This window comes from Heterocephalus glaber, unplaced genomic scaffold, assembly GCF_053883595.1.
Source record: "Heterocephalus glaber isolate CG9 unplaced genomic scaffold, H.glaber_assembly_v1.0 deba00001760, whole genome shotgun sequence".
Lineage (NCBI taxonomy): Eukaryota > Metazoa > Chordata > Mammalia > Rodentia > Bathyergidae > Heterocephalus > Heterocephalus glaber.
In genome coordinates this window covers 4,053,193-4,061,838 of record NW_028258457.1, presented here as the reverse complement: position 1 = coordinate 4,061,838, position 8,646 = coordinate 4,053,193, and positions in this window count along the sequence as shown.

Genomic DNA, 8,646 nt, shown 5'->3' with positions numbered 1-8,646 from the left:
AATGCACACACACACACACAATCACACAGCCACTTCACACACCTCCTTGCTCATGCACACACAGGACATACACACACCCCTGCACACTCATTTACACACTCACACACAGAGTCATGCATATGCACATCCTTTTAAGATTGCTGTCAAGCCTTTCATACATTAAAACCCCAAGCAGCCATTTTCAAAATAGCTCATCCTTTGATAAAATGCAGCTTTTTCATCTCGCACGCCAACCCGCCAACCTCCGCCCCCTCCCTCTCCCCACTCAATAACCAGGTTAAAATAAAAATTGAATTCCAGCATCTGCTTTCAAAAATAACCCCCACACAATCCGGTCAATGCAACCTTCTTCGGCTGTTAGGAATTAGAAGTGCAAAGGCGGGGGACGGAGAGTGGAGGTTTCAGGTGGGGCGTTATGTGAAAAATAGAAAAGAAAAGAAAAGAAAAGAAAATAGTGGGGAAGGGAGCTGCATGGAGACAGAAGCCCTGGAAAGTCTGTGTGGAGTGCCCAGGAGCCTGGCAAAAGAATGACCACGGCTAGGCTTAGAGAGGATGTGGCTCTGACTGTTGTGTCCTTTTTTTATCTCCTTAAAGTCACTTTGGGAATCGCAATGATCATTTCCTCCTCTCTAAAACTACACTGATTTGGGGGTGCGTGGGGGCTACCTTGAGATCGTTTAAACAAACCTGTCAGCCCCAGACGTGGCGCAGGACACTCATTAAAGCTCTCTTACAGGCTCAATTTCCAAAACTTGCGCATTTGCATCAACTAATTCAATCTTGCTTTTCACCCTCGGGGAAGCAAGAAATATTTGGGGTCCCACACGGAGAACCTTAGCATTTTACAAACTGAGCCTTTGTTCTTGTAATAAACCTGCTTTTGACACCCAGCTGTTCCTTTTAATAAGCACAATGTGTTGTTGGGGGGCTTTGGGATTTTTTTTTTTTCTAATCTGGAAGGTTTAGGCAGTATCCACAGCCTCTTCAAAAGACCCAGTGGCTTTCCTGGAGTTTGTACCCTCGGGTTGTGGTCCTCTCTGTGAAGTAGGGGTGTCGCTGAGCACGAAGATCCATCCCATCATAACCCTTCGTCTGGCCATTTATATTCCTTTAAACGATGCTCCTCCTTACAGGGCTGCAGGCTACAGGCAGCCAGTGTGGGTCCCATAAATGTGGCATGAATGCTTTAGCTGTCTTTCGGGGTGCAGTTGTCAGCCCGGTGTGACAGAGAGGACCTGAAGCCCCCCCACTTTCAGCGTACCGACCCCTTTCTGCCCAGTCAGCCCTCTGTGATTCTGGCTACCCGCTGAGCCCTTCTGGACCTGGGGATTGGGGCCCAGTCTGCCCAGGAAGGCACCCAGGTGAGCAGGAAGATGGGTCCCCCTGCCGATCGGGGAGGGGGTCCTCGCCGCCCCCACACCCAGCCGTTCAATCACCCCCTCAGCAGGAAGCCGTGCATCCCCGAGATAAGAAACGGGTCAATAAACTTTTTTTTCCCCAAGATGGTCCAGTTCTTCCTCCACCCTCCCCAGCACCGCCCCCCCCCCCGTCCGCAGGTCCCTCCCCGCGCCGGGAAAGGTCAGATGGGAGGCGGCATCGACCCGCGCCCGGAGCCGGGCCCCGGGCCACGCCGCTGCCGCGCTGACCAACTGACCACGCGCGCCCCGGGAGCAGGGCAGCCGTCAGCCAATGAGGACGCCCCTAACCGCGGTTGCCGGGCAACGAGGAGGGAGGAGGGGCGGGGCCGGGCGGCCGAGGATGCCAGAGCGCGGCCGATCAATCGAGGCGCCCGCGCGCATGCGCAGCCCGGCGGCCGAGAGGGAGGCCGCAGCCGGCGCCCGGTGGCCATCGATCGCGCGGCCCGAGGCGCTTAATAAGCTCGGGAAGGGCTACGGGGAGGGTGCGGCCCGCTCCCCCTTCTTGATGACAGGAGCAGCAATGGCGGCGCCTACTGCCTGCTGGACCGGTGCTTGGGAAACGGCCCCAAGTCCCAGCGCGTGTCCCGGGGTAGACACGGGTTCGAGTGCGGCGCGAGTGTCGGGGCGCAGGGGCCTCGCCGATGAGCACCCCAGGGGCGCGGCATGACGGACCAAAGCAAGGGTTCCCCCATTCCTCCTCCTCCTCTCCCTCTCCCTCACTCTCCGGGGCTCTGTCTCCTCACCAGACCGGTGGAGCCCTCCTGGAGCAGCCTCTGAGTGCGGCACACCCTGGCCCTCACACTCCCGTGGACGGGGTGCCGTCTCCCCACTTTACAGGTGCAGAGCCGGAGTACACCCTGCCCTGCTCCTTCCTCTCCACCTTCCACTCTTCCCTTCCCTGCCTTCTCCCCCCTCGCTCTTCCCCCAATTTCGTCTCTGGCTCCATTCCCCTCCTCTCCTTCATTCCTCTGAGACGTTGCTATTATTTTGTTTGTTTGTTTTTGTGTTTGAGACAGGGTCTCACTATGTAGCCCAGGCTGGCCTCAAACTCATGGTGATCCTCCAGCCTCAGCCTCCCATATGCTGGGATGACAGATGTGCACCACCATGCCTGGCAAAAGATTTTTCCAGGGATGACATGAAAGAGGAAATCCTTGAGTCCCAGGCCAACCCCATGTCCCCTGCCTCCACCACCAAGGTCCTCACACCTTGCCTAGCCTGCTCTGTGGCTTTGGGCTGCTGACATGCCCTGTCTGAGCCCCCACCAACCCTCTCTTTATTGTTAGTAGTTTTCCACTACACTTTGCACTGAGCTCCATCCCCAGCCCTTTTTATTTTTTATTTTGTGACAGATTCTAAGTCATTCTGACTAAGTCATTAAGCCTAGGTTAGGTTCAAACTTGTGATCCTCCTGTCTCTGCCTCCCAGAGTGCTAGGATTACAGGCTTCAGTTTTAAAAACTGGGGCAGGAGAGCAAGAAGTGGTGGCACATGCCTGTCATCCCAGAACTCTGGAGGCCGAGGTAAGATGATCACTGTGAGTTTGAGGCCAGCCCGGGCTGCATAGTGAGACCCTGTTTCAAAAAAAAAAAAAAAATCAATCAGTCAATCCAAACAGAGGTAACAATCCCTGAGGGGTTAAGGATCCAGGGTGGGGGCGAATGTGGTGAAACACACAGGAGCCCCCACCCAACACCCTCTGTCTCCTCTGTTCCCCACGGTGATTGCTGTGGCCCTTTGCCGAGGCTGCCACAACAAATCAGGCTGCTTAAACAACAGAGCCTGGCTCTCCAGCAGTCCTGGAGGGCAGAGAGTGAAATCCAGGTGTCTGGGGGCCCTGCTCCCTGCTTGGGCTCTGGGAAGGGCCTCTTCTGGCCTCCTCCAGCTGCTGCTGGCTGTAGGCCATGCTTGGCTTGTAGTCTCTTCTCTCCAGGCTCTGCCTCTACTGTCACATGGCCTTTCCCTGTCTCTGTGCTACATCCACTTTTTGTAAGGACATAGGTCATTGGATTTAGGGCCCCCACTTGACACAGGCTGCTTCTTCTTCTTCTTTTTTTTTTTGGTACCAAGGATCAAACTCGGGTCCTTTCACTTGTGAGTCAGGCAGCGGAACCACTGAGCTAAATCCCCAGCCTTGGCTGACTTCTTCTTAACTGGACCACATCTGCAAAGCCACTGTTTCCACTTCCATGGTCCGCATCTGAGGTACCTGGGGGACATAACTTCTTTGGGGATGCTGTCCTATCTGCTCTAGGGAGCAGAGAGAAGACAAAGATGGTCTTCAGGGTCTCAGCTGCTCACTGCAGCTGACCCTGGTTGAAGACTCCTGGACAGTGCTGAAAGAAGCCTTCGGACCTAAACCCAGAAGATAGGGATTTACCCAAACGGGCTCTTGTGCCCTCCATCTGCCATCTGTATCTTTCATATCATCACGTAGGCATCCTCTTCTGTCATTTTAAAAATTTCTTCTCCTAGGGGCTGGGGATTTAGCTCAGTGGTTCCGCCGCCTGCCTCGAAAGCAAAGGACCTGAGTTCGATCCCTGGTACCAAAAAAAAAGAAAAAAATTTCTTCTCCTTTATTGGCTTTCGTGACCACCCAGTGTTGCATCCAAGGAAGAGACATCTACTATTTATTGATCCTCCCTGCTTGGACAGCAAGGTTAGTCCAGGCCCATTTTCTCTGGCAAATGCTAAAGTACCACAGGGTAGGAATAATGTTAGAGCTTAGATCTAAAATATCCCCCCAAAGTCTCATGTGTTTAGAGGTAGGGCTTTCAGAAAGTGAGTGAACGGGATCCCCTGCAACTGTGAGCAAAACCCTCCATGACAACAGTGGGCATGGTGGCTTAGACCTGTCATCCCAGTACTTGGGAGGCTGAGGCAGGAGAATGTCCATGAGTTTGAGGCCAGCCTGGGCTACATAGTGAGTTCCAGACTAGTCTGAACTGCATAGTGAAACCCTGTCTCAAAAATCTAGACAAAAAAAAAAAAAAACAACCAAAGTTTTCTTCTTTTTTTTTTTGGTACCAGAGATTGAACTCCGGTCCTTGTGCTTGCGCAGCAGGCAGCGAAACCACTGAGCTAAATCCCCAGCCCAATGGTTTATCCTTTTTTTTTTTTGGTACTGGGGATTGAACTCGGGTCCTTGTGCTTGTGAGGCAGTTTTCTTCTTTAAATAGTTTTCTCTGGTACTTGGTCCCAGTGACGAAAATCTGAATAACACAGATAACATGTTAAACTTATCAGGGATGAGAACATGGTTAATAAATACCCCTCCCCTTCATGTCCACACTGGAAAAAAGAGATTTTAAAATGTGTTACTCAACACCTGGGAGCCAACAGCTCTGAAACCCAGACACTCACTGTTTGGAATGAGCTCCTTTGGCTTCCTATATTTTTTCCTCTATAATTGAGATGAAATGTGTACAACATAATATTACCCAAATTTCAAAGTGGCAATTCATGACATACAGTATTTCACAATTTTGCACAATCCTCACCTCTACCTAACAGCAAAAACATTTTCATCACCCCAAACACAACAACATCCCTGTGAGTGGTCACCTGCCCCCTCCCAGCCATGCACCCCCAAGTCCACTTCCTGTGTCTGCAGTCACCTGTTCTGGGTGTTTCCTGTCCGTGGACCCCATGCTGTGTCCTCTGTGTCTGGTGTCTCTCTCTCTCACTGAGCATGGCGTCCTCAGGGTCTGTCCATGCTGTGCTGAGGGTCACAGCCTCGCTCCTGCCCTGGCTGAGTACTGTCCCAGTGCACAGGTGGCCGGTGCTATGCTGGTGTGTCCCAGGTCGTAGGGAGCCAAGCACGCCCATCCCACCTCACATGGGGCTGAGCCTCCAGGTCCCAGTCAAAGGGGAGAGGTGCCAGGCGGGGTCCTGGTTGGAGCGGCAGGCATAGGTGGGACACCCTGCATCTGCACCCCTCTGTAAGTGGCCGCTGGGTGGTGGCTTTGCTGCTCTAAGCTTCTGTCTCATTCAGGAACCAGCTAGTCGAAACAACTGAACAAGATTGTGCAAGTCCCCTGGTACTTAGAGCCAGCCCCAAGATTTCTAAGGCATCCGGGGTTAGCAGGGACAATAGGCAGCAGGCTGTGGGGTGCAGTGGGGGGGGGTGCCTAAACTCTGTAGCCCCCAGCTGGGATCTTGAGTGCAGGAGGGGGGTGAGAGTGACCAGTAGAGAATAAGGTGGAGGTGGGGTGGTCTTGGTTTGAATCTCAGCTGCATGTCTTTGAGAAAGTCATTTCTCTGATCAGTTCCTCAGTTTCCCCTTCTGCAAAATGGGGGTTTAAAGATCATTACCCTCAAAAACCTGGAGAGCCTCAGTGATCAGAATTGTGCTAACTAGGGCTAAATTATTATTAAAATTATTATTAATTAAAATTATTATTGTTTTATTATTATCATTATTATTGCAGTATTGGTCCTTCGCACTGAACTACATTCTCAGCCCTTTCTATTTTTATTTTATTTTGAAACAGTCTCTAAGTTATCCAAGCTGGGCTGCAACTTGGGAACCCCCAGCCTCAGCCTCCCCAGGTGCTTGGATGACAGGCATGTGTCCACACTCCAGGCCTCAATTAATATTTTGAAAACACTATTCAGGGTTCTCATGGCTGCTGGGAGCCGGTACTCCTTCTCCTGGCTCGTCCTCCCAACAGTGTGCCCAGGTGTCGGCAGCGTACAAGGCTGTAGTTATTTCTCATGTATCCCGGGGCCCCGATGAAATACATTTTCTTCAATTATTAATCATCAAGGTGTGAGGGATACACAGGAATGAAATTAGCTCCCTGACCTTTTCGGGGAGGAGACAGGAGGGGCTGGGAGGGGCTGCTGATCTCACTCTCCCCCTCTGGGAACTGGTGGTTGGGCTTACTGGGCTCCACGGGAGGTGGCACCCCCAATCCTGGCCTCAGTTTCCCCAGCTGCTGACTTCGTGTTTTTCAACTCATTCTTCTGTCTCCTACCCTTAGTTTATCCTTCAATGGGTTCCCTCCCCTCTGTACCCACCCCCAGAGAGTGATGATGTTGAACCCCAGGGGCCCACAGTTGCCTGGGATTGGAAAAAGACGGAGCCAGATGCCGCCCAGGGGAGGGAGGTCAGAAGACTTGGCCTGAAAGGGCAGGGCAGGGCAGTAGTGGAGGCAAGATAAACCCTGAGGCCATGTCCAAGCACAAGTCTGGAATGGGATGCTTATTATCCCATATCACTCCCTCTAAATCCATCCATGGCTCCCTATTACGCCCAGGCTTGAACACCAGAGGCTTCACCAAATGTGGTTCCCTGGCTGCCCAGCCTGCACCTCATTGCTCCCCACTGACCTCCTCTCCCATATGTTTCATGGCCACTTGTTCCCATAATCCCCACAATGCTTGGTCATGCACCCAGTTCCCCAGACTTTGTGCATGGCTCCTCCCTCTGCCTGGAACCCCACTCCCCATTGGAAAAAAAGAAGGGAAAGGCCTCAAAGGCAGGAAGACATGGAAAGGAGACAGGGGAGCCAAGAATTCTCAACAGAATGAGAATTACGACGTCCATTTTACAGATAGGACAATTGAGGTGCAGAGAGGTATAGAAACGAACTCAAAGTCACACGGCCCTTGGACCAGCTAGGTTTTCTGCCTTCCTTCCACGTTATCCAGAACAGCTGGGAAAGGATTTTCAAGCCCCACGGTCACCCAATACTGGGGTGAAGGGAGAGGAGGGGGCGTCCTCCTTGGCTGCCTGTCCTGCTCCCCGCCTCTGTGTGAGCAACCGGCACGCGCGTCCCTGGCGACCAGGCTGCAGCCCAGGCGGGAGGGGAGGGGGAGGCCCCGCCGGCTCGCCCCACCTTCCCCAGCCCTCTGTGGCGGCGGCAGCGCCGATCAGCAGCTCGCGATCGATGGCGTATTGACCACTTTTCAAGCTCCGGCGATTTTTGTGGATTCAGTGTAAACCGCGGCCTGCCCCCCCCCCCCCCCGCTCGCATCGACTCGGGCGGAGGAGCCCCCTCCCCAGCGCGGAGGCTCCTGCTGCCGCCCCGGCTTTCCGCCCTGCGGGGCGGGCGGGAGGGGGCTGGGCTGGCAGGAGAGAAGGGGGCACTGGAGGGAGGCCGGGCTGCGGGGGTGGGGGTGGGGGTGGGCACAGGCTGGGAGGCCTCCCCTGCCCAGCTCCAAGTCCAGCGCTCAGAGCTCAGACTCGGGTGGTCTCTGGAGCCCCCCACCCCTGTGCTGCTCCTGAGCCAGGTTCTGAGATCTAATGGGTTCCAGAAGGTGCAGGCACCCAGAGGTAACCTGTGTAGAGGAATCCCGCAGGGTCCTGTGATCCCCGCCTCCAGTCGCCTAAGGCGCTGACTGCACACCCATCCGCAGATTCCTCCACCACTCACCACTCACCACTACCTTAGCAACCCACCCATCCATCTGCCACCCATCCATCCATCCACTACACACCCATCCACTCATCCATCCATCCACCACATACCCATCCACTCATCCATCCATTCACTGAGCCATCCAGCCATCCACTCATCCACTCATCCATCCATCCACCACACACCCATCCCCTCATCCATCCACCCATCCATCCTCCAACCCACCTACCCACCAAGTCAATAAACCACACATTCATCAACATATCAGTTTATCTAACAATTTATCCATCCACCACCTATGTATCCCTCCATCCATCCACCTACCTGTTCATCGATTCATCACCCATCTATCCATCCTTCTATCCATCCATCTACCCACCCATCCACAGTCAATAAGTCATACATTCATCAACATAGTTTGATTGCAGCAATTTATCTATCTGTCCATCCATCTGTTCATCCATTCATCTAACCACCTATCCACACAGTTGGTATGCCACACATTCCACACATCAGTTTATCCAACTTTATCCATCACATCATACACCCATTCCAACTCATGCAGTCAATAAGCCATACATTCATCAACATACATTATCCAACAATTTATCCACCCATTCATCCTCAAACCCATCCGTCTGATAATCCATCCACTCATCCACTTGCCACTCATTCATGGACTCATTTTTCCACCCATTTCCCCACACATCACTCACATATTCACTCCTTTGCCTACTCACCCACTCACCTATCCAGCAACCCATGAGTTCACAAAATTATTCCTTCATGTATCCATTTATGTATACTTTTAGCTATGTATCCATTTATCCTTTTATCTTTCCATCCACTCACACACACACCCAT